Raw genomic sequence first — 26,668 nt, forward strand, 5'->3', positions numbered from 1 at the left:
CACTGATACCCCCGCACACCACCACAACTGCCACGGATACCCCCGCACACCACCACAACTGCCGCTGATACCCCCGCACACTGCCACTGATACCCCCCACACCAGCACTACTGTCACTAATACCCCCACACCACCACAACTGCCACTGATACCCCCGCACACCACCACAACTGCCACTGATACCCCCGCACACCACCACAACTGCCACTGATACCCCCGCACACCACCACAACTGCCACTGATACCCCCGCACACCACCACAACTGCCACTGATACCCCCGCACACCACCACAACTGCCACTGATACCCCCGCACACCACCACAACTGCCACCGATACCCCCCACACCACCACAACTGCCACTGATACCACCCACACACCATCACTACTGCCACTGATACCACCCACACACCACCTTTACTGCCACTGATACCACCCACACACCACCATTACTGCTACTGATACCCCCACACACCACCATTACTGCCACTGATACCCCCACACACCACCACTACTGCCACTGATACCCCCACACACCACCACTGCTGCCACTGATACCCACCACACCACCACTACTGCCACTGATTCCCCCTCCCCCACACCACCACCATTTATACCCCCCACACCACCACAATCACTGCTGCCACTGATCCACCCCACCATGACCATCCAGCAACGACCATCCTTGCCACTGATACCATTCCCCTCCCCACCACTCATCCCATCCCACCCCCCCAACCATCACCCTAACCACGGATCCCATCTTCCCACCACCACTGCCACTCATCCCATCCCATCCCCCTCCAACCATCACCCTTGCCACTGATCCCATTCCCACCACCACATCTGCCACTCATCCCATTCAACCCCCCCATCACTGATCCCACCACCCAACCACAACCCTTGCCACTGATCCCATCACCCTCACCGCTGCCACTCATGCTGCCACTCATCCCATTCCCCACCACCGCTACTACTGATCCCATCCCCACCCAACCAACACTGCTGCCACTCTTCCCATCCTCCCCACCGCTGCCACTCTTCCCATCCTCCCCACCGCTGCCACTCATCCCATCTCTCCCTCACCACTGCCACTCATCCCATCCCCCACCACCGATGCCACTGATCCTATCCCTCCTCAAACACCACTGCTGCCACTAATCCCATCCCCCACCACCACCACTGGCACTCATCCCAGGGGCGTAACTACAGGGTTCACAATTGTGATAGCGCACATGTTGCCCCTGAACACCTAGATGGGGGAGGGGGGCATTTAGAGGAACACATCCCCTCAATTTTTCTCCTGTAGCCACCAACTGCCACCGATACCCCCCACACCACCACAACTGTCTGCTTCTCCTCCTCTCCCTCTGATAGGAATTAAGTAACTGCAGGAGGAAAATGGAGAGGATTTGTTCCCCCTCCTATCCAGGTCCTGCTGCCCCCGGGATCAGTCAGAAGAGCCCTGGCTGGAGGTCAGGGGGGCCCTCCATGGTTTCTTGCATCGGGGCCCTGAAGGTTCTAGTTACGCCACTGCCTCAAGGGTTAGGGAAAGCTGACATGCTTCCTTGTAGAGTGGGTTACCAGGCATGGTGAGTGTAATGCAAGAAGAAATGATGGACGACAGTCACTTTTGGATGCAAACAACAAATGTATTGTCTCTTAAAAGAACTGTGGGAGAGAGGGTTAGGGCCAGGACAACCTTGAGTAGATGCAATGATAATTGGCAGACTCTGAGACTTCTATAGGTAGACAGCTATACAGTGGAAGGCTCCAGACAGATAAAACTTCTGTATAGGTAGGGCCGCTGTCTCCTATGGCAACTAATCTTGCAACAGTCACTAAGACCCCTTTCACACCACACCGCCCATAGCGTCGGCGGTAAAATGCCGCTATTTTTAGCGGCGTTTTACAGTCGGATCTACGGCGCATTTCGGCCTCTAGCGGGGCGCTTTTACCCCCTGCTAGCGGCTGAGAAAGGGTTAAAACCGCAATGGTGGCGTTTTGCCGGCAGTATTACAGCGCTGCCCCATTGATTTCAATGGGGAGCAGCAGTGGAGGAGAGGTAAACACACCGCTCCTTCACCGCTCCAAAGAAGCTGCTGGCAGGACTTTTCCCTGACGTCCTGCCAGCGCACCACTGCAGTGTGAAAGCCCTCGGGCTTTCACACTACAGACAATGGTGCAGCTTTTTTAGGGCGGATTGCAGGTGCCATTTCTAACACCTAGCTGTGACTTTTGTTTTAAATATTCTATAGACGAGACTAGCGAAGGAAGTGAATGTCGCCGCCTCCATCAGCAAGATTGACACCTTGCTAGCCTGGTATGGATTTAAAGGGGAACCCCTATGCCAAAACGGCGTGGGGGTTCCTCCAAAGTCCATAGCTGACCCTTATCCGAGCACGCAGCCTGGCCAGTCAGGAAAGGGGATGGGGACAAGCGAGTGCCCCCCCCCAGAACTGTACCAGGCCATGTGCCCTCAATATGGGGGGTGCTCTGGGGAAGGGGGGGCCCTTCCCCCTTACCTGACTGGCCAGTCTGCGTGCTCGGATAAGGGTCTGCTATGGACTTTGGTGGACCTCCACGCCGCTTTTTCGGTGTAGGGGTTCCCCTTTAAATTCATACCAGGCGATGGGGCTCGCAAGGTGTCAATCTCGCAGATGGAGGCGGCGACATTCACTTCCTTCACTAGTCCCGTCTACCTGGTCCCGGGCGGTAGATGTAATTGCGGTAACGCCGCCCAAGTAATGGGAACGGCGTTACAATGAGGGGAAGAGTAATCAGTTAGATTACTCGTTACCCTCTAAAGTAACTGCGTTAAGTACCGTATATACTCGAGTATAGGCCGACCCGAATATAAGCCGAGGCCCCCAATTTACCACAAAAAAACTGGGAAACGTATTGACTCGTGTATAAGCCGAGGGTGAGACATCCCTGTGTCCATCCCTGTGTCCCGTTCATCCCTGTGTCCATCCCTGTGTCCATCCCTGTGTCCCGTCCGTCCCTGTGTCCATCCCTGTGTCCCGTCCATCCCTGTGTCCATCCCTGTGTCCCGTCCGTCCCTGTGTCCATCCCTGTGTCCCGTCCGTCCCTGTGTCCATCCCTGTGTCCCGTCCATCCCTGTGTCCCGTCCGTCCCTGTGTCCCGTCCGTCCCGGTGTCCCGTCCGTCTCGGTGTCCCGTCCGTCTCGGTGTCCCGTCCGTCGCTGTGTCCCGTCCGTCGCTGTGTCCCGTCCGTCGCTGTGTCCCGTCCGTCGCTGTGTCCCGTCCATCCCTGCCTACCTGTGCCGATCTGCAGCCTCTGTGTGCCATGCTCTCCTCGTCCTCGGCGGCCATTCCTCTGTTCAAAAGCCGCGCCTCCCTGTCTGTGATAGGCGGAACACTCAATTTCCCAGCAGTCAGTGTTCCGCCTATCACGGACATCCGCTCATTCTCATACTACGGACGAGGATGAGAGGATGTCCGTGATAGGCGGAACACTGACTGCTGGGAAATTGAGTGTTCCGCCTATCACAGACAGGGAGGCGCGGCTTTTGAATAGTAGAATGGCCGCCGTCTGTCTGCTCGACACGCTGATCGGGCAGGCAGATGGCGATGACTCGAGTATAAGCCGAGGGGGGCACTTTCAGCCTCAAAAAAGAGGCTGAAAATCTCGGCTTATACTCGAGTATATACGGTAACTCTGTTTATTTTAACTGAGTTACTTACATCACTGCTCACTAGACCTCTAGATTCCAGTCACCACTGGATCCACTGAGCTCTTCCACAGCTATCCCCAGGGGCGGACTGACCATTGGGCTACTCGGGCACTGCCCAAGGGCCCCATGCCACTAGGGGGCCCCATCAGGGTTGCCAGCCTCAGTAAAACCAGGGACAGTATGTAAATCCCGAGATTATAGCTGCCCCACCTCTCCAGTACCTTCTCAGCCAATAGAAACATGTCTGTGTGTACTGTGTGTGTGATTGTATACTGTGTGTGTGTTTGTGCATACTATGTGGCCCCATAATCTCTGATTGCCTGGGGGCCCCATAATCTCCTATTGCCCGGGGGCCCCATGAGTTGTCAGTCCGCCCCTGGCTATCCCCCTGTACACTCCTCAAGCGTCACCCCCACTATCCTGCTGAGTCCCTGGCTTGGCACTTGCTGATGCTTTTCCACTTCTTCACCGTCCCCGGCTGGTGAGAAGACTGCTCAGGTACTTGCTTCAGCTTACTCACAGTAGTCTCCAGTAACAAGGTGGATGGTCCCTTAGTGGTGACAACTTCCCCTCTACCTCCGACTACAACTGGTTAACTGTCCGGCTGAACTTTCTCAACTCGGTTGGACTCCAATCCTGCAGTCCCAACCCTACGCTGCTTCTCCTGCTCCTGGATAGGCCTCAGACAGTCTAGCAGCCAGGTGTCCCCAGGATAGGCCTCAGGCTTCCGGCCTAGCAACCCAGGGCTACATGACACACGTCCACCCAGACAGCCATTCAGGTGGCACAGAACAACGATCACCTGACTCCACTCAAATAAATAGGCTCTTCCAGCAGGCCAAGGGACTTAAAGAAACCATCGCCAATTGGCTGAGACACCCCATCCATTTGTGATCTGTCCTTGCTATGCCCTTGTCTTAGCTAATGTCACCAGCTACAACCTAGTGACAGAAGAGAGAAGCGCAGCAATTCCAGAATTAGAGGAAATCAGTGAATCTCCTAACAATTAGCCAGGACAATTAAGAGGAAGTAAACCCTTCCAAACAACTTGGACCTATAGGTAAGCCTAGATTAAGGCTTACCTGTAGGTCCAAGCAATATCTCCTAAACCTATATGGTTTAGGAGATATTTGCCCGAAAATGGGCACCGCTGTCTACGGCGCATGCGCCGTAGACAGCGGCGCGCAGGCGCACTAAATGCGGCAAATCCAAGAATGGATTTGCCAAATTTGTCGACTCCCGTGCGCATGCGCAGGAGTGACGTCATCGCGGCTTCGCCGTATGACAGCGGCGGAGCTGCGTGGCGCGACTCCCGTGCGCATGCGCGGGAGTGACGTCATCGCGGTTGCGCCGCTGTGATTCGTCGGAGCTGCGAGACGCCACAAGCAACATGGATGCGGCGGACTACAGGGGACAGCGGCGACTTCGCTGGCTCCTGTGTCAGGTAAGTGACACATAATGAGCTACTATGCGATGCATAGTAGTCCATTATGCTTTACCTTTGCAGGGAAAAAAAGAGGAAGTAAACCCATCAGGGTTTACTTCCTCTTTACTACCTGGCAAACTAAATTTGTTAGCAACCATGTCTGAACACCAGGGGGCTACATTCAATTTTTTCAATATGAAGCTAGGATGAAAAACATGGGGACATGTCCTCAAACTAGTAGGAGAAAAGTTCAGAACTGATCTTAGAAATGATTATGTTTCCGAAAGAGTAGTTGATGCTTGAAATAGATTTCCAGCAGAGGTAGGAAGTCAGTCCACAAGACAGTCAAACGTGCTTGGGACAGATGAAGATCTATACTCAGGAACAATAATTCAAAATGTAATAATAAAGAAATAAATGTAAAAAAAAAAAAAAAATGGGGCAGACTCAATGGACCACTTGGTCGTTTTTCTGCTGTCACTCTTCTATTTTTCTATTCTATTCATTGGTATGGAAATCGAAAAAATTCACTGCAATCAAATGTATATTCTATGAGTCAGTGATGGGTACATTGAAAGATCTTTCACCATCAATCAAAAATTGAACAGTACATGGCAGAATAAGTCCCCTTTCACACATACAGATCGTTCATTTCATCAGTTCAGTCAAGTAAAAACGGATGAAGTATTTATCCTTTCTTCATTGGTACTCATCAGTTTTTTATCAGTTTTTCATCCATTTTAAAAAAAAAGTGACTGAATGGAACTTTAAACACTGTATATAACTGGTCGCTAAGGAGGGGGCCGGGAAGCCAGCCGCCACGTCCTTAACAACCGATGAGTCATCAGCTGTCAGCAGGGTTCTCCACTGACAGCTGAATGTAAAAAAAAATCACAAAAATGCATACCAGACCCTTATTCAAGCATGCATCTTCTCCCAGTGCTCTGTTCTCCTGATGCCATCTTCTCCCAGAGTCGTCTTCCCCTGGTGCTCTCTTCTCCTGGTGCCATGTTCTCCTGGTGCCATCTTCTCCCAGAGCTGTCTTCTTCTTGTGCCGTCTTCTCCTGGAGCTGTCTTCTTCCTCACCGCCAGGCTGACTTTCTCTGTTGTGTTGTCCCCCGCTGTCTGGCACCTCTTATATAGCCATGGGGCATGGCCATCCGAAGACGTCACTCGGAGAGCCGCCCCTTGTGAGATTATCGGATGGCCATGCCCCATGGCTATACAAGAGATACCATACAGCGGGGGACAACACAACAGAGGAAGACAGCCACAGAAGAAAAAGCAGCTTTCTTTTTTTTTAAGCGGGTAACCAGCGGCAAGGAAGGTGACAGCAGCGGGAGAAGACATCACCAGGAGAAGACAGCAGCGGGAGAAGATGGCCCAGGCAGAAGATGGGCCGGGGAGAAGACGACACTGAGAGAAGACGGCTCAGGGCTTCTATTTTAATAAAGTCAAAAACCAGCAGAGCATGTTTTGCATGTTTTGAATTACAGAGGAGGTCCAGGGCTAGAATTATTGCTCTTACTCTACCGATCGCGGTGATACCTCATATGTGTGGTTTGAACACTGTTTTCATATGTGGGCGCTATTCACATATTTTACTTCTGCACACGAGCTCGCATTTTTATTTTATTTATTTTTTTACCTTTTATTTTTATTTTTTACACTGTTCTTTTAAAAAAAATGGTATCACTTTTATTCCTATTAATCTTTCCTTGTAGTAGAAAAAAAGCATGACAGGACTTCTTAAATATGAGATCTGGGGTCAAAAAGACCTCATAATTACACTAAAATGCAATAAATAAAAATTCGTTTTTTTAAAAATGTCCCTATAAGAGCTATGGGCGGAAGTGGCGTTTTGACATCGCTTCCGTCCTGCAATGGTATGAAGACGGGTAGGGGCCATCTTCCCCTCAGTCGTCTCCATGCCCAGCAAGGGTGAAGATCTGATCGCCTCCGGCGCTGCCGATGGCTCCGGTAAGCGGTGGAGAGCACCGGAGCGTGGCGGGAGGGGGAGGCCTCTCCCACCGCTGATAAAAGTGATCTTGTGGCAAAACCGCTGCAGAGACCACTGTTTTCGGAAACCGGACCGCCGGCCAAAGAAGAGGATATCGGGGTTATGGCAGCTAGTGTATATCGGCGTGCGGCGGCCTGGAAGTGGTTAAAGAGAAAGTGTACAAATAAAAAAAAAAAATTAAAATAAAGAATTACAAAAAAATAAAAATTAAAGTGCCCCCGTCCCCACACGCTCTCCCACAGACGCGGACGCATACGTAAGTTGCGCCCACATATGTAAACGGCGTTCAAATCACACATGTGAGATATCGCCATGCGCATTAGCGCAAAAGCAACAATTCTAGCCTGAGACCGTCTCTGTAACTCCAAACATGTCATCTGTAAAAAACATTTAAAGCATCGCCTATGGAGATTTTTACGTACTGAAGTTTGGCGCCATTCCACGAGTGTGCGCAATTTTAAAACGTGAAATTTACTCTGCGTAACATCATCTTTCACATTATACAAAAAAATTGGGCTAACTTTACTGTTTTTTTTTTTTTTAAACCTAAAAATGTTTTTTCCAAAAAAAAGAGAAACATGTTTGAAAAATCGCTGCGCAAATATCATATGATGTAAAAAGTTGTAACAACTGCCATTTAATTCCCTAGGGTCTCTGCTAAAATATATATATATATATATATATAACGTTTGGGGGTTCTAAGTAGTTTTCTAGAAAAAAATATGTTTTTTACATGTAGGAGCGAAGTGCCAGAATTGACCCGGATGGGAATTGATTAATTGCAGTTATAGATAATTGTATTGTTGTCACTGTGTCTCGTTTCTGTGTGTTATTTTGATTTTGCATTGTCAATAATTATAATTTTATTTTAATTCATAAAAGTTTTTTTATTCCCTAGGGTCTCTGCTAAAAAAAAACAAAAAAACATATATAACGTTTGGGGGTTCTGAGTAATTTTCTCAAAAAAAAAAAAATGATGTTTTTTACATGTAGGAGTGAAGTGCCAGAATTGGCTCAGATGGGAATTGATTAACTGCAGTTATTGATAATTGTATTGTTGTCACTGTGTCTCGTTTCTGTGTGTTATTGTGATTTTGCATTGTCAATAATTATTTTTATTTTTTTAATTCATAAATGTTTTTTTTTCCCCCCCAAAAAAAGCGTGTTTAAAAAATCACTGCGCAAATACCGTGTGACATAAAAATTTGCAACAACCACCATTTTATTCCATAGGGTCTCTGCTAAAAAAGACCCATATATAACGTTTGGGGGTTCCGAGTAATTTTCTAGAAAAAAAATTATGTTTTTTACATGTAGGAGCGAAGTGCCAGAATTGGCCCGGATGGGAATTGGTTAATTGCAGTTATTGATAATTGTATTGTTGTTAATGTGTTTTGTTTCTGTATGTTATTATGATTTTGCGTTGTCAATAATTATTTTATTTTTTATTATAAAAGTTTTTTTCCCCCAAAATAAAGAGCGTTTAAAAAATCGCTGCCCAAATACTATGTGACATAAAAAGTTGCAACGACTGCCATTTTATTCCCTAGGGTCTCTGCTTAAAAAAAAAAAAAAAATTTATTGGCCGGATGGAAAGTGGCAGTTATCGATAATTGTATTGCTATTACTGTGTCTTGTTTCTGTGTGTTATTGTGATTTTTGCATTGTCAATAATACATTTTTTTTTAATTAATAAAAGTTTTTTTTTACAAAAAAAAAGCATGTTTGAAAAATCACTGCGCAAATACCATGTGACATAAAAAGTTGCAACGAGCGTCATTTTATTCCCTAGGGTCTCTGCTAAAAAAAAAAAAAAAAAAACATATATAATGTTTGGGGGATCTGAGTAATTTTCTAGAAAAAAAACATAATGTTTTTTACATGTAGGAGTGAACTGCCAGAATTCTGGCAATTCTGGCACTCCTCTCCTACATGTAAAAAAACAAATTTTTTCTAGAAAATTACTCAGATCCCCCAAACGTTATATATGTTTTTTTGGGGTTTTTTTTTTAAGCAGAGACCCTAGGGAATAAAATGACGGTTGTTGCAACTTTTTATGTCACATGGTATTTGCACAGCGATTTTTTTTTAAACGTGCTTTTTTGGGGGGGAAAAAATGTATGAATTAAAAAAAAATGTATTATTGACAATGCAAAAGTCACAACAGCAGACAGAAACGAGGCACAACAACAATACAATTATCAATAACTGCAATTAACCACTTCCCATCCGGGCCAATTCTGGCACTTCGCTCCTACATGTAAAAAACATCATCTTTTTTTCTAGAAAATTACTCAGAACCCCCAAACATTTTATATGTTTTTTTTTAGCGGAGACCCTAGGGAATAAAATGGCAGTCAATGCAACTTTTTTTGTCACACCGCATTTGCACAGCGATGTTTCAAACACGCTTTTTTTTGGGGGGGAAAAAAAAAAGTATGAATTAAAAAAAAAAAAATAATTGACAATGCAAAAATCATAATAACACACAGAAACGAGACAGAACAACAATACAATTATCAATAACGGCAATTAATTGCCGTTATTGTTACAGTTGTTTTTACTGTGTCTCGTTTCTGCTTTGTTTATTGTGATTTTGCGTTGTCTTTGTCGAAATCGTTTCCCTTCGGTATTAATAACGTATTGTGATTCTGAATAGGGAGAGGTCACATCGCCTCCTCGCCGCCTGTCAACCTCCTCTGAAAAGCTCTCCAAACGTAGATCGCTCTTCAGAGGAGCGGGCGGGGTTTAGATGCAACGTCTAAACCTAGCCTACAAGGTCATAAAAAAATCTGCGATTTCAGAAGTGATCACTCTTAATTCCGTAGGTTTGGATTGTTGCCGGGGGGGGGGGGGGAGGTAGGACCCCTCCTTTTTTTGTACCTTTAGAATTCGGATAGGGGAGGAAGTTTGCAAGAACAAGTTTTGGCTACGGATACACTTTACTGAAAAGTGTCTAGCAGTTCCTACTTAAAGGACACCCTCCAGCTGATAAGGGGCAGTAGGAACCCCTCCAGCTCTTGTTTTACCCCCCCCCCCCTTAAGAAGGCAGCCCCCCCCCGCGCACACACCCACCGCCAAAGTTTGCCCAAGTGGACGTGTCCCCGGCAGCGCCTGTGCAGGCGAGCTGAGCCAGGAGTAAGGTGGTGCACATAGCAGCATGGACTTGTTAATAATCTCGCAGTGATCTTGTCAGTGTACAGCAGAGCGGTGTACAGAGCGAGCGCGAGACACATCCAACTCCGGCTGGGGCAGCGTTCCAAAGGTTAGCCGTGCATTCTTCTGTATTAACCCCCCCCCCCACCCCAACATCCTCTCCTCCTTTTGACACCCCTTGCCCCCCCCCCCCACTTCCAACCAGCCCCCTCTTTTACCCCCCGCTGCGCCTCCGTGGGTCCGGGGACCGAGCAATGTGCCTTGTACAGGAGGCAGAGCCAAGGAGAGCAATCTTCCCGTTGGATCTCTCCATGCAAATGACCGCTCTGCTCCTAACAAAAGCCTTGATGACGGGGAAAAAAAAATATCATCTGACAGTCCAACAACCTGAAGCCACTCGCCATATTTTTGTTTATTCATATCCCCCCCCCCCCCCCCCCGCTCTTCTTCTCCATGCCTGTCATGCTTGACTCTCCCCGGCTTGACGTTCTATTTGATTTTTTTTATTTCCCTTCCCCGTGCATTCCCCTGTCGATCAGCATTGCTGCCGCTGCTACGACTGTAATGATGATCCCGCTGTTGTTATTATTATTATTATTATTGTTATATTCCGGGGAGGATGGGGAGGTGGTGCCGCTGCTTCTGCCGCTGCTGGAGAGTTTGGTGGGGAATGTAGAAGAATGTTTTCAATGAAGGCGGCGAGCTGTCCATACTTTACTTGTCCGTCCATTGATTGAGAGGAGGAAGAAAATCTCTACCGTTTCCACCCCCCGCCGCCTTCTAATCCATTCCAAGCCTTTTGTTAGTCGCTTATTGTCATCCGAAAAGAGAGACGTAATGAAGGAGAGCAGGGAGGGGGGAACTCCCCACACACATCAATCACACTTCTTACATTTTCTAGACACGTTACTTGTGTGCCCGGGTCCATGGAAATCCGCAAATCGCTCCTAAGAGTTTGAATGGCGGTCAGGGAATTTGACACGACATTAGCGAGATTTTTTTTTTTTTGTGTGACTACACCAGTATGGATTAAGCCTTAATTCATACAGGGAAGGGTTCTTACAGCGACTGTAAATGATCACCCTGTAAAACAATCCTTTCAGTTTAAAATAGAAATGCAAGGCAAAACATTTTTGTATAGATATAAAAATATATATATATTAATACCTTTTTTTCCTTTTTTTTATAAGTGTTCACATACCCTCTGTTCTCAGCGGCATAAGGAGCGCAGGGAGGAGAAACAGCAAACTATTATATTATAGGAGATTATATTATATTATAGGAGAAACTGGTCTTCCCAGTGAATGGCTGTGCAGCAGGGGTGTGTCAAGAGAAGTCTGATCAATGGAGGAGAGCAAGCTGAGTTCCCATCATAGCTAAAGAACTGACCACGATGTGTTCTCCTGCTTAGTGTGGTCCATTTTTAATAGGAAGGCAACTGGCAGGAACACCAGGTGGCAGGAAGGGGACTGGCAGGAACACCAGGGGATGTGAAGGGGACTGGCAGGAACCCTAGGGGACAGAAAGGAGACTGGCAGGGACACCAGGGGATGTGAAGGGAACTGGCAGGAACCCTAGGGGGTGGGAAGGGGACTGGCAGGAACACAAGGGGATGGGAAGGGCCTGGCAGGCACACCAGGGGGCAGGAAGGTGGCTGGCAGGAACACCAGGGGTGAGAAGGGGACTGGCAAAAACACCAGGGGACTGGCAGGAACACCAGGGGATGGGGAGGGGAATGACAGGAACACCAGGGAGCGGGAAGGGGATTGGCAAAAACATCAGGGGACTGGCAGGAACACCAGGCGACGGGAAGGGGACTGACAGGAACACCAGGGGTAGGGAAGGGGACTGGCAGGAACACCAGGGGATGGGAAGGGGACTGGGAGGAACACAATGGGGACAGGAAGGGGATTGGGAGGACTACCAGGGGACAGGCAGGGGGCTGACAGGAACACCAGGGGGTGGGAAAGGGACTTGCAGGAACACCAGTGGTTGGGAAGGGGACTGGCAGGGAAACACCAGCAATTTCACATAAAGGAAGCAATACACAGGAACCAGGATACTTTCTCATGTAGGTGCATGTTACAGAAGACATATTTCTGGAATATGAAGTGTTGGGGTAAGAGAGAGAGAGAGAAAGAAGAGAAACATGGTGACGGGAACCTCCAGCTGATTGACAGCCTCAGCTCTGTTCCTGTGTGCTGTGTGAAGAGGGGTGTGTCACTTCCCTCCAATCAGCTCTCAGAGCTCTCCTCATTGATGGAGCTTCAGCTCTCCACCCCCTGCTTTTCAGAGCTGAGAGATCCCCTGTAAATTCTGCACTTTGAATAGATGTAGGGGAAATTGTAGATAAACAGGGGGAGAAAGAAAGAAAGGAAAAGAAAAGAAAGGTAGGGAAGAAAGAAAGAAAGAAAGAAAGAGAAAGAAATGTAGGAAAGAAATAAAGAAAGAAAGAAATAAAGAAAGGTAGGGAAGAAAGAAAGAAAGAAACTTATGTAGGAGGATTTGTTTCCTCCCAGTGTATCACCTGAGGTCATCACTTCGCTGGGTATATGGGAGGGTTTACATCAACTTTAAGGCCTGATTCACACCTATGCATTTTGCGGTGCGTTTTTAGTTTTGCAGAAACCTACTACAGCCCATTTACCATGATTTTCTATGGGTCACGTTCACATTAGTGAGTTCTCAACTGGAGTTTTTTGGAAAGGGTGAGGGTTTGTTTTATTTGCCTGAACCAGGTTGCGTTATTGGTTCCATGGACTTTAATGGAACGCAGTAGTTGCGTTATTGATGCATTTCTGCTGTGTTTCTGATGATTTCTTCTGCATGATAACAGACACCTCCCAAAAACGCAAAAAAAAAAAAAAAAAAAAATGGCAAAACACACCAGGAAAATGCATCAACAACAACCCACATAGTTTTGAACCTAGCCTAAAGGGAAACTCCACTTTTGTGGGAAAAAAAAATTAGAAAAAATTTCAATAATATAGCAATACAATTGCTACACAAGTCATATTGTAATCGAATGTTATTGAAATGACCTTTCCTTTTCTATCTGCAGCTCTGTAACTTTCTGTGAAATGAAATATGCAAACCTGGAGGCATTCTGTACATAGATGGTATACAGAACCCCCCCCCCCCCCAGAAGTGTAATTTCCTGCTTGTGTGATTGGCTCACTGATATTTCCAGAAGTCTGCATTAAGATACAAGTGAGATTTTGGGCATCCCCTGAAATAAAAACTTAAAGTGGTTGTAAACGTCAGACATGAAATATAAACAAAGCATATCCCTGTATAGTGTGTGCTTGTCTCAATCCAGAGCACTAAAGCCCCGTACACACGAGCGGACTTTTCAACATCCAAAGTCCGTCAGACCGAGTCCTTCAGACTATCCGATCGTGTGTGGGCTGCAACGGACTTTAGCTTCGCAAAAGTCTGACGGACTTTAGAAATGAAGCATGCTTCAAATTTTCCCGACGGAGCTCCGCCGGACCCGGTCCCCTTCGAAAAATTCGCTCGTGTGTGTGCTACTCCGACGGACTAAAACCGACGCTAGGGCAGCTATTGGCTACTGTCTATGAACTTCCTACGTCGAATCCAGTCGTACGTCATCACGTTCGACTCCGTCGGAGTTTGGTGTGATGGTGTGTGGTCAAGTCCGTTCGGTCGAAAAGTCCGCCAGAACTCCGTCGGAACTCCGTCGGAACTCCTTTGGAGGTCTGTCAGACTTAATCCCTCTCGTGTGTACGGGGCATAAGTGTAATTTCTGTCTGCTGTCTCATTCCTCTGCTATCAGCATGAATCACTTCTGATAAGTTTTCCTCACACCAAGAGAAAAATGTTGAGGGGGGGGGGGGGCTGCAACTGATTGACAGCCTTAGCTCTGTTCCTGTGTGCTTTGTGAAGAGGGGTGTGTCCCTTCCCTCCAATCAGCTCTCAGAGCTCTCCTCACTGAGCTCTACAGAGTGTAACTTCAACTCTCTGCCCCCTTTTTTCTGAACTCCGACAAGCTTTATAAATTCAGCACTTGATTGGATGTAGAGAAGAGAAGACTGTAGATAAACAAGTACAACTTATGTAGGAGGTTTTGTTTCTGTGTATCCCCTCAGGCAAGTCACTTCACTGGGTATATGTACTGAAGGAGTTTTGCAAACACAACATTTTGGTGGGATACTCCCACAGCGAAATCATGTCTAAAGGGATGCAGGCCCTAACACTTTCCTCATTAGAACCCTGTAAGTGCAGCAGGTGATTGATAATTATAAAGTCACTCCCATTCACATTCACTTTCCACATGAACACAGAGAAGCGGAATAACAAAAGGTAGGAATCTGCAACAACGTTTGTTAAAATCCTTGTAATGTACATAGATCACCCAGAGGGGAATGTTTTTTTTTCTCTTTAACTGTATGGGGGCAATGAAAGTAAGAGTATTAATGCAACACCATTAATATTATTCTGCAATGGAGGAGTGACTCAGTTTGACTGAATCCAATCTAAATCGTTTAGACGGGAAGATATGGTTATTCGATTGTTTGCAGATTTGATCATTTTGATTGAATTAGACATTGATTGGATTTCCAAAATTGAAGCATGTAAGACGCATTCACTGTATGAATTAGGGACAACTTAGTCCGACCGTGTGTATGCAACATCACTTCCGGACCTCTTCCAGAATTAATCAGTCGGAATTACTCCGACGGATTTGGTTGTCGGAAACTCTGACCGTGTGTACAAGGGCTTACAAGTCACATGACACCGGGGGGAGCAGGGGGGTGGGGGTGGCTAAATGGGCCCAATTTGGACATTTTTACTTAGGGGTGTACTCACTTTTGTTGCCAGCGGTTTAGACATTAATGGCTGTGTGTTGAGTTATTTTGAGGGGACAGCAAATGTACACTGTTATACAAGCTGTACACTCACTACTTTACATTGTAGCAAAGTGTCATTTCTTCAGTGTTGTCACATGAAAAGATATAAAAAAAATATTTCTAAAAATGTGAGAGGTGTACTCACTTTTGTGAGATACTGTATATACAGATATACAGTATATATAGTTATTATACACTATGAAATCTGATTGTACAAGCTCCTTTAGATCTACCATCAACTATGTAGCGCAAGAACCTGCCTGATTTTATTCTAATTGAATGCTTTGTTAAGGTTTGACCTCATATCTTTGGTAAAGTATGATTGTTGAATAAAATCAGCCACTATTAGGCTGACCATACATTATACAACCTGACTGTAAAATCTCCTTTAGAGCTACTATTAGCTTTGTAGTAAAAGGGCCTGTCTTATTTCATACTAACTAAAGTTTAGGAAAGTTTTCATATTACTTAATTTTGGTGAGTCTAAATAAGATTGTTTAGAATTTGTACAATCAGATTGTATAGTGTAGAGTCAGCGTAAAAGTATATGAAGACCCAATAGATTTGGCATTGTGTCTTATCGTATATGTTTTTTTTTTAAACTCCAGCCACAAAAAAACTTTATTGAAATATATTCCTTTAATAGCCACATTAGGCTGGGTTCACACTGCCATATGGAGAGGCTCACAGCAGGGGTCCGGTGTGTTCCTGTTCACAGTTTTAGGTCCGATTTTGGCCTGAATTTTTGGGCTGAATTCGAACCGGAAATGGACCAGAAGAACCACTCCACAGATATTACTGGGAGTTCTAGACATGTGAACCCCAGAAATGTTCCTTTCGTTTCAGAGGCATTCGTTTATTGAAGAATTTCATTTCCTCATACTCATTATGTTGAACTGATTTGTTTTCGGCATTCATTTGGTAAATTTTTGTTGGTCCGGGTGAATTAGAAACATTTTCCAGAAGATTGCTATGTATTTGATATATTATCAAATCGTTCCGTATTGGATATTTGCGGATGCTAGTCCAACCCACCAAGGAAAATGGCATGAGCTGATTGGAAAATATTGACTTGAGTCGTTTGTATCCAAATGAACAAATGGAATGAAATTTGCATCCATTCATAAAATGAATCCGAATTATTGAACAAATTCAAAAATGTAATTCATTTCCCCATGGGCCCGAACTACTATCACATGTGACATCATCCGAGGGAATTCAATGCATTGGTTCATTTTGTTAACTTTTTTTTTGATTTGTTGACATTCGTTTTTATGTCCGTTCAGAGATTCACATACATCCGAATCTCTGAAAATGAAATTTTAGCCTCAAAAATGAAATCGTAATGTAACGCACGTGTCCATTGATTTCCAACTTCTGTGGGGAGCCCACAGGCATGGCACATACAAACTTACCTTGGTCCAAGCTGGACATATCTAAAATTCAGCTTTACATATCTCTGGCTACCATTGGGCAGTCTAGGAATTACAAGTGTTTTGTTGGAGAGAAAGGTTTTAACTGCTTGAGACCGTTTCCATGCCTATATCACCGGCATTGACGGAAATCTTTTAAAGGGTTGAAGGTCCTGCTGACCATAGATGGGCACATTTTCAGTCCCGAGCTTGTGTGTTCTTTGCCGCATGCCTATTCCCAGCTTTGGGAGCTTATTTGTTTGACTTGTTTGCCTGAGAAATCTATATTACTGATAATGTTTTGCTGCTGCTTGTTCATTAACCTCTACCCTGCCCGATCATTGCTAGATAGACTTACATTGGTCATATATTATAAATATTACAATGGGACCTGGTAGGGATAGAAGCATATTAGGTTCCACTTCACCTTACACCTAACCAACCTTTTATTTATTGGGGTCCATTGCTCCACCAATTTGCTTTCTGAGGTTCCAGCTCACCTTACACCTAACCAACCTTTCACCTATCGGAGATCCATCACTCCATCAACATGATTTCTGAGGTTCCACTTCACCTTACATCTAATGAACCTTCCATTTATCGTCCATCACTCCACCAATATGCTTTCTGAGGTTCCACCTGACTTTACACCTAACCAACCTTGCATTTATCAGGGTTCATCGTTCCACCAGTATGCTTTCTGAGGTTCCACCTCACCTTACACCTAACCAACCTTCCATTTATCGGCATCCATTGTGGCACCAATACACTTTTTGAGGTTTCACCTCAGAAGCATGGTCACTGGGGAGGCCTCAAGGCTGTTAACAATTTATGACTACATCTGGCCATGCACTGTAATCTTTTTCCTGTTCAAGCCAAGAGAAATCTATCAATTCCACCATCCACACTAAACAGCTTGGATAGGTGAATCTCTCCTGTCAGCTATTGGTTTCTGACAACCGCCATGTGCTCAGATTACCCCAACATTAGCTGCACCTGACCGGCTTTTGTTCGGCCCGAGAACTTCTGCCCAGCTCCCTTGACTTTCAGATCAAAAAATGTCAGGTAGTGAACAGGATTATCTACAGCTGAAATTTTGGCTGGAGCATCAAGAACTTATTTGTGAATGGCCACCTTTACTCACCTGAAACATGTAGGTAGGGTAAGCCCTTGTACACACGGTCGGAGAATCCGTCGGAATGTGTCCTATCGGACCGTGTTGTCGGATAATCCGACTGTGTGTGGTATGCATCGGACTGATTCCGTCGGAATATCCGTCGGACCCAATTTTCCAACTTGTTGGAAATATTTTCTGACCAACTGGTTCGATCGGACATACTCCGATCATGTGTAGAGAATTTTGATCGGACCAAGTGCCACGCATGCTCAGATCAAATTCCTACATCAAAGCTATTGGCTACTAGCCTGAATCTAGTCCCATCGTAACGAAATTACGTCATCACGTTCTGAATGATCGGATTTTTTGACAACTTAGTCCGACCGTGTGTATGCAACAGTTTCGGACAAGATCCGACGGACAAAATCCGACGGATTTGGTTGTCGAAATCTCCGACCGTGTGTACAGGGGCTAAGAGTTCAGATTTTAGTCTGAGCTTCAACTTCTTCAGGGTCGGAGACTCTCTAGGTAGTGAAGCAAGGATGACAATGACAGATCTGTACCCAGAACCTCTACAAATAAGTCAGCAATGTGGGCTCTCACATGTATCATTATAGGACATGAATATTTGAAAAAATGGGGTACAGCCCAGTAAATTGATCGATCCTTTCACTGAGCCTGAGTTATAAAAATAGTCTAAAGATGCAGCCAGGAACGGAGGTTGTTTGTATAACAGGCAATAGCTGAAGGGGTTTTCATTCAAAATAGATTTCGAGAGCACCACAGATCCAAAGTGAGTCCTGTAAATTTTTATTGAACATGACAAGAGGTCAAAAGAGAATTCCAACGTGTTTCAGGGGGCTCAGAACTCCCCCTTCCAGCTCTGTTGCTCTGAGAAAAGTGTAAAATGATGAGATCAGTACCAGTCCAGTAGAAGTTTATTGTGTTTTACAAAAAAAAGTCATAAAAGAAATCCAGCATGTTTTGGGGGCTCAGAACTGCCTCTTCATCAGGGCTGGGGATCTGGCTGAAACAGATGCTTATGCTGGGCACACAAATGCAAGGCAATGAACGTCATTATGATGGGTGTGCAATCAGCAGCTGACCAAAGCTGGAACCTGCACAACCATCATCTGGCGACTGTACAACCGTTTCTATTCTGCCAGATTCCAAGCCCTGATAAAGGGGAGTTCTGAGCCCCCGAAACATGAATTTATCTTCTGACTTTTTATAAGGCATAATGACCTTCTCTCAGGCATGTACTGGCCATTGGGACTACAGGGAGTTTCACGGTGGGCCGATGGCTCAGTGGGCCACTCTGATGCAAGGGGGCTGGTGATGGGACACTCTGATGTAAGGGGGCTGCTAATGAGACACTCTGATGTAAGGGGGCTGCTAATGAGACACTCTGATGTAAGGGGGTGCTGATGGGACACTCTGATGTAAGGGGGTGCTGATGGGACACTCTGATGTAAGGGGATGCTGATGGGACACTCTGATGTAAGGGGGTGCTGATGGGACACTCTGATGTAAGGGGGCGCTGATGGGACACTGATGTAAGGGGGCGCTGATGGGACACTCTGATGTAAGGGGGCGCTGATGGGACACTCTGATGTAAGGGGGTGCTGATGGGACACTCTAATGTAAGGGGGTGCTGATGGGACACTCTGATGTAAGGGGGTGCTGATGGGACACTCTGATGTAAGGGGGTGCTGATGGGACACTCTGATGTAAGGGGGCGCTGATGGGACACTGATGTAAGGGGGCGCTGATGGGACACTCTGATGTAAGGGGGCGCTGATGGGACACTCTGATGTAAGGGCACTGATGGGACACTCTGATGTAAGGGCGCTGATGAGACACTCTGATGTAAGGGGGTGCCGATGAGACACTCTGATGTAAGGTGGTGCCGATGAGACACTCTGATGTAAGGGGGTGCCGATGAGACACGCTGATGTAAGGGGGCGCTGATGAGACACTCTGATGTAAGGGGGTGCTGTTGAGACACTCTGATGTAAGGGGGTACTGTTGAGACACTCTGATGTAAGGGGGTGCTGTTGAGACACTCTGATGTAAGGGGGTGCTGTTGAGACACTCTGATGTAAGGGGGTGCTGATGGGACACTCAAAGTGTAAGTGGGCCGGTCTGGATGAAGTCCAGGGCCAAATTTCTTTCCCAGTCCAGCCCTGCCTTCTCTGGACTTTCATTAAGCTTGTGGCACTCTCATCCTTTTTAGAGCTGAAAGGGGAAGTTCTCAGCCCCCACTCCTTCACATCAGAGTTGTCACCCCCCATCCATTCACATTCAGAATTCTGAGCTGAGCCCTACCCCTTTACATCATAGTTCTCAGCCCCCATCTCTTCACATCAATTTTCAGCCCCCCATCCCTTCACATCAATTTTCAGTCCCCATCCCTTAACATCAGAGTTGTCAGCCCCTATCCATCCACCTCATAGTTCTAAGCCCCATCCATTCACATCAGAGATCTCAGCACTCATCTCTTCACATCAGAGTTCTCAGCCCCCACCCCTGCACATCAGAGTTCTGAGCTGAGCCCTACTCCTTTACATGAGAGTTCTTAGCTTATACCCCTTCACATCAGAGTTCTCAGCCTTCATCCCTTCACATCAGAGTTCTCAGCCTTCATCCCTTCACATCAGAGTTCTCTGCCCTCATCCCTTCATATCAGAGTTCTCAGCCCCCATCCCTTCACATCAGAGTTCTCTGCCCTCATCCCTTCACATCAGAGTTGTCTGCCCTCATCCCTTCACATCAGAGTTCTCTGCCCTCATTTCTTCACATCAGAGTTCTCAGATTCTACCCCTTTAAACCAGAGTTCTCAGTCCCCACCACATCACATCATAGTTTTCAGCCCCCGCCATTTCACATCAGATTTCTGAGCGCCCATCACTTCACATCAGAGTTCTCAGTCCCTGTCCCTTCACATCAGAGTTCTCAGCCCCTACAACTTCACACCAGATTTCTGAGCCCCAACCACTTCAAATCATAGTTCTCAGTCCACATCCATTCACATCAGAGTTCTCAGCCCAAAACGCTTCCCATTAGATTTATGAGCACCCACTCCTTCACATCAAAGTTCTCCGCACCCATCCATTCACATCAGATTTATCAGTACTCATCTCTTCACATCAGATTTCTCAGCCCCCACCCCTTCACATCAGAGTTCTCATCCTCATCCCTTCACATCAGAGTTCTCATCCCCATCCCTTCACATCAGAGTTCTCATCCCCCACTCCTTCACATCAAAGTTCTCAGCCTTCATCCCTTCACATCAGAGTTCTCAGCCCTCATCATTTCACATCAGAGTTCTCAGTCCTCATCATTTCACATCAGAGTTCTCAGTCCTCATCATTTCACATCAGAGTTATCAGCCCTCATCCCTTCACATCAGAGTTATCTGCCCTCATTCCTTCACATCAGAGTTATCTGCCCTCATTCCTTCACATCAGAGTTCTCAGATTCTACCCCTTTAAACCAGATTTCTCAGTCCCCAGCACATCACATCAGAGTTTTCAGCCCCTGTCCCTTCACATCAGAGTTCTCAGCCCCTACAACTTCACATCAGATTTCTGAGCCCCAACCACTGCACACCATAGTTCTCAGTCCACATCCATTCACATCAAAGTTCTCCACACCCATCCATTCACATCAGATTTATCAGTACTCATCTCTTCACATCAGATTTCTCAGCCCCCACCCCTTCACATCAGAGTTCTCATCCTCATCCCTTCACATCAGAGTTCTCATCCCCATCCCTTCACATCAGAGTTCTCATCCCCCACTCCTTCACATCAAAGTTCTCAGCCTTCATCCCTTCACATCAGAGTTCTCAGCCCTCATCATTTCACATCAGAGTTCTCAGTCCTCATCATTTCACATCAGAGTTCTCAGTCCTCATCATTTCACATCAGAGTTATCAGCCCTCATCCCTTCACATCAGAGTTATCTGCCCTCATTCCTTCACATCAGAGTTATCTGCCCTCATTCCTTCACATCAGAGTTCTCAGATTCTACCCCTTTAAACCAGATTTCTCAGTCCCCAGCACATCACATCAGAGTTTTCAGCCCCTGTCCCTTCACATCAGAGTTCTCAGCCCCTACAACTTCACATCAGATTTCTGAGCCCCAACCACTGCACACCATAGTTCTCAGTCCACATCCATTCACATCAGAGTTCTTAGCCCCCATCACTTCACATTAGAGTTTGCAGCCCCCTCCATTTCATCAGACCAACCTGCTTCCCGTTAGATTTATGAGCCCCCATTCCTTCACATCAGAGTTTTCAGCCCATACCACCTCACATCAGAGTTCTCAGCCCCATTCATTCACATCAGAGTTCTCAGCCCATCTGAGAAAACCTCTATATGTGGCAACTGAGAGTAAAAGCAGCGTTGAAATGACTACATGTGTACACGAGTATGCGTTTTATGCGTGTTTAGATATGTTTATGCACATAAAATCTGCAGATCTGTGCAACCCTGGATGCGGCTATGTCCTACTTTTCTTGTGCAGACCTAAACGCAGTGCACATTTTTGCCTAAAAATGCAGCTATGTTCATCACCTCATTGATTACTAAAGTGCGTACAAAACTTTAGACTGTTTGACTCTAAATGTACCTTTTCATTGTATGTGTGAATGAGCCCTTATAGTGCGCATAATGCACATGACGTGTAATAGCATGCTGCAATATGTTGTTAAACCTCATTACAGTATTTCCTTTTGTAATTTAATGTGATACAGCTGGTCAAAATGTACTGTGCAAAAATGCAACATTGGCCTTTTTTCCATGCACCAACACACTGGTGTCAACTAAGGGCCGGTACACACCACAGAAAGGCAGGCTGAATGTGTTCCGGATGCGTTTGTTTTTTCTGGATGCAATGCGTTTTAGTGTGTTTTTTCCCTTGTTTTATTTTTCAAAATCTCCTGTTTTTTTTTTTTTTTTTTTTTGCTGTAACTTGTTCCAGTGCGTTTTTGATAACTTTTCAATGCATTCCAGTGCATTTTTCCCCTCCTATTTATTTCCCCCAGAGTCCAACTTGTTTTTCCCGTAATGCAATTCAGTGCATTTTTGGTGCATTTAGGTGTCTTATTGTGCTCTCCAGTGCATTTTTTTTTCTAAAGTCTCCTGCTTTTTTTTTTTCTGCTCAAATGCATTTTGGCACATCGTTGACACTTTTAGATACCTCCCAGTGCGTTTTTTCCCCCTTATATTTTTTCAGTTTCCTGTGTTTTTTTTTTTTTTTTTTTGCTGTAATGCATTCCAGTGCCTTTTTGATGCATTTAGATGTGTTATGGTGCGCTCTTTGATATGTTTAGTGCATCTTTGATGATATGGTGTTTGATGTTATGGTGCATTCTTTGATATGTGTAGTGCATCTTTGATGACTTTTCAATGCATTTCAGTGCATTTATTCCCCACTCATATTTTTTTTCCCCCAAAGTTTCCTAACTTTTTTATTTTTTACTGTAATGCATTCCAGTGCATTTTTGATGCATTATGGTGTGTTCCAGTGCATTTTTTCCCCCTCTTTTTTAAAGTCTCCTGTTTTTTTTTTGTCATGCATTTTGGTGCATCTTTGATACGTTTAGATGCATTTTAGCTTGTATTTCATGCATTCTGGTGCATCCCAATGAGTTTCTGATGCATTTTTGCCATGTTCCAGTGCAGTTCCTTGCAGAAAGTGTTACTAGACCCAGGACCCTGCATTCACTATATCTGGTCTCCCACAGTACACAGAACATGGAATGCAAATATTTTAGTAAATATAAACTGCTAAATACCTTTTCTTATCAGTAGTATATTTCAGTCTTGTGACTTCTAGCAGTGTCTGGTTAAAGCTTGTAGGAGGAATTTTTATTCTTTGACTATCATATGAGGCTGCAGGACCCCTGACCCTCTGTCTGGGCAGTGCTGATTGGCCCTTCGCTGATCACATTCACTCCCCCCCCCCCAAAAAAAAACTCTCTAGCAATACACAACAAACTGAGCATGTGCAGCATGTCTCCTAGGGCTCTGTCTATCATCAAATGGATCGGGGACAGTGGAAGGGCAGAATCTGTGCATACAGCATCAAACAGATTTTTAACACAATGCGGAGGATTAACCCCTTAGGTTCCACAGTGAGTATAACAAGAATTATTTACTGCATATACACACTGATTTTACTGTTGTGGGTTTAGTAACACTTTAAGCCACAGAACATAAAAGCAACTTGCGTAGTTCAATGCTGCTGGTGTGAATGTGCCCTGAAAGGGACATGTTGAAGGGGGGGGGGGGGCGAACACACAAATCATGGTGGGCAAATCAGCACGCAAGCACCTGATAGCAGTTTTGGGTGGAGTCGGCTAACTCGCCAAATGTGCGCAGCTCGAATCTTTTGCAACGCTTGCAACATTTCGCATACTGGACTCTGGCAGCCGTCCGACCACCTACGCTAAGTGGTTTGCGTCTTGGACATCCGTATCGGTGGTTGAAGGCTACTTTGCCAGTTAACCCCTCCATGGGCTAGGACACTGGTCCCCATGGTTCCTTCTCCACTTTGGCAGGGAGGAGGTTAACGTACAGGAGAGTAGATGGAAGTATAGTGCGAAGGGGTGGATGCGGAGAGTGAATACGCCAGCTACAGTACCAATCGGCAAAGATGGAAGAGACAAGCAAAGAATGACTGTCAGGAGAAGTCCACGTCGCTTCATTATCAACAAGAGACATGAATAGTTAACGCTTTGGCGCTGCCCACAGTGGTGTGTGTGTGTGTGTGTGTGTGTGCCTCGCGGTGCAGAAATTATAACAGGATTCCTCGGGAGGTGAGTTCATTAGCCAGCGAGGAGAAAAAGGAATTTTGTTTCGGGTTGGATGTCGGCGTGAAAGCGAAGGCGTGGAGGGAAGGACAGTGATGCCTTCAGAGCCGGTCACTAACATGCTGCCAGGTTCAGGCGTCACACATCTCCGAGGATCACGGATGGTGAGGAGCCTCATTCTACCCCAGTGACATCTTCTCTCCTTCTAATCCTCCTCCGCTGACAATCTTCTACCTCCTCGTTTCCGTGTTCATGGAAAGCAGAAGTCGTGATGTGAACGGACGCATGCATGCACTGTAAGTAGCAGATTTTTTTTTTTTTTTGTTATCCAATTCATTTTTTCTTTTCTTCTTCTTCACGAACCAAAGCGGCAGAGATGCAGCGTTTTGTCATCGTCTACCATCACTTTCATCTGATTGATCCTCATGTTCCTCTACTCTTCCCGGGGAGGGCAGGATGAAAGTTTACATGCTGGAGATCTTGAGGGAAAATAATTATAGGATGTTAAGAACAAGGAACGGGCGAAAGAGACGCACTTCAGGCAGAGAAAAAAAATAAGCTATCCTGGTGGTGCCCCCCCCCCCCCCCCCAGATTGCAAAGGTTAAATACTGGTTAAGTCTAGAGAGGAACGCTGTGTAAGGAGGCCCCTTCACACCTGAGCTAACCATCTTTGGTCCCTTCTTGGATTCTTTTTTAAGCGTTTGTACAGGAGTTTTTTTTTTTTCGCACGCATTTCAGGTTTGGGCATTTCTTATGATTTTTAACCAATGGAAAACTGGTTACTAGCCAAGAATGTAAGTTGCATGCGTTCTCACATTTTTTTCAGGTGTTCCCATTGAAGTCTATTGGGTCCAATATGTGTAACATGCTTGGTTGCTTTTTAGACTTTTTTTGGTCTTTTTTGCACACATTTCAGGCTTAAGCGTTTTATTTTTTATTTTATTTTTTTATTATTTTTAACCCTCAAAAGGCTGGTTACTAGGCAAGAACGCGAATTACACTATATTACCAAAAGTATTGGGACACCCGCCTTTACACGTACATGAACTTTACTGGCACCCCGGTCTTAGTCCGTAGGGTTCAATATTGCGTTGTCCACCCTTTTTCAGCTATCTGCTCTTCTGCGAAGGTCGTCCACAAGGTTTAGGAGTGTGTCTATGGGAAGGTTTGACCATTCTTCTGCCCTGTACACATGGTCCGACTTTCCAACAGGGAAAATGTGCGATCGGATCTTGTCGGAAAATGGGTTCCATCTGACTTTTTCCGTCTGAATTTCCGACACACAAAGTTTGAGAGCAGGATCTAAAATCTTCCGACAACAAAATCCGATTGTTTAAATTCCGATCGTGTGTAGACAATTCCGACGGACAAAATGCCACACATGCTCAGAATAAATTACCAGACGAAAGCGATTGGCTACTGCCCTCTTTACGCGTTGTACGTCACCTCGTTCTGAGCGATCGGATTTTCCGACAACTTTGTGCGACCGCGTGTATGCAACACAAGTTTCAGCCAAAATCCGTCAGAAAAAGCAGATGGATTTTGTGGTCGGAATGTCCGATCGTGTGTATGGGGCATTCCAGAAGCGCATTTGTGAGGTCAGGCAGTGATGTTGGACGAGAAGGCCTGGCTTGCATTCTAGCCTAGTAAAACTGTTTACTAGGCTAGAATGCAAGTTACATGCGTTCTCACATGTTTTTCAGGTGCTGCCATTGAAGTCTGATGGGTCCAAAATGTGTGACATCTTTGGTTGCTTTTTGGACTTTTTTTGGGGCGTTTTTACACGCATTTCACACTTGAGCGTTTTTTTTCTTTTTAACCCATGGAACGCTGGTTACCAGACAATAATGCCAGTTTTGTGCATTCTCTCGCATTTTTCAGGTGCTCCCAATGAAGTCTATTGGGTCCAAAATGTGTGACATCTTTGGTTGCTTTGTGGACTTTTTTTGGGCGTTTTTACACTTTCTTTTTAACCCATGGAAAGCTGGTTGCTAGACAAGAATGCCAGCTTTGTGCATTGTCACGCGTTTTTCAGGTGCTCCCAATGAAGTCTGTTTGGCCCAAAACGTGTGACCCTGCCCCAAATGTATCTCTGAGCAATGAGCTTCAGGCCCCATTCAGAATGGCATGAACACATTCAGGCAAT

At 45.7% G+C, this 26,668-nt stretch overlaps 1 protein-coding gene across 2 annotated transcripts in view; it reads left to right on the plus strand.

Annotated features, from left to right (window-relative positions):
- The first annotated feature begins 24,563 nt into the window (after positions 1-24,563).
- Positions 24,564-26,668, plus strand: part of CTBP1 (C-terminal binding protein 1) — an 873,727-nt gene continuing 871,622 nt past the window's right edge. The window contains exon 1 of one of the 2 annotated variants that reach the window (XM_077477948.1): positions 24,564-24,817. The gene's annotated coding sequence lies outside the window, so the exon portion shown is untranslated. The remainder of the gene's footprint in view (positions 24,818-26,668) is intronic. The other variant, XM_077477945.1, reaches the window with a different exon arrangement.

This window comes from Lithobates pipiens, unplaced genomic scaffold (assembly GCF_037356315.1).
Source record: "Lithobates pipiens isolate NorthernLeopardFrog02 unplaced genomic scaffold, aLitPip1_a1.2 Scaffold_13, whole genome shotgun sequence".
In the NCBI taxonomy this organism is placed as follows: domain Eukaryota; kingdom Metazoa; phylum Chordata; class Amphibia; order Anura; family Ranidae; genus Lithobates; species Lithobates pipiens.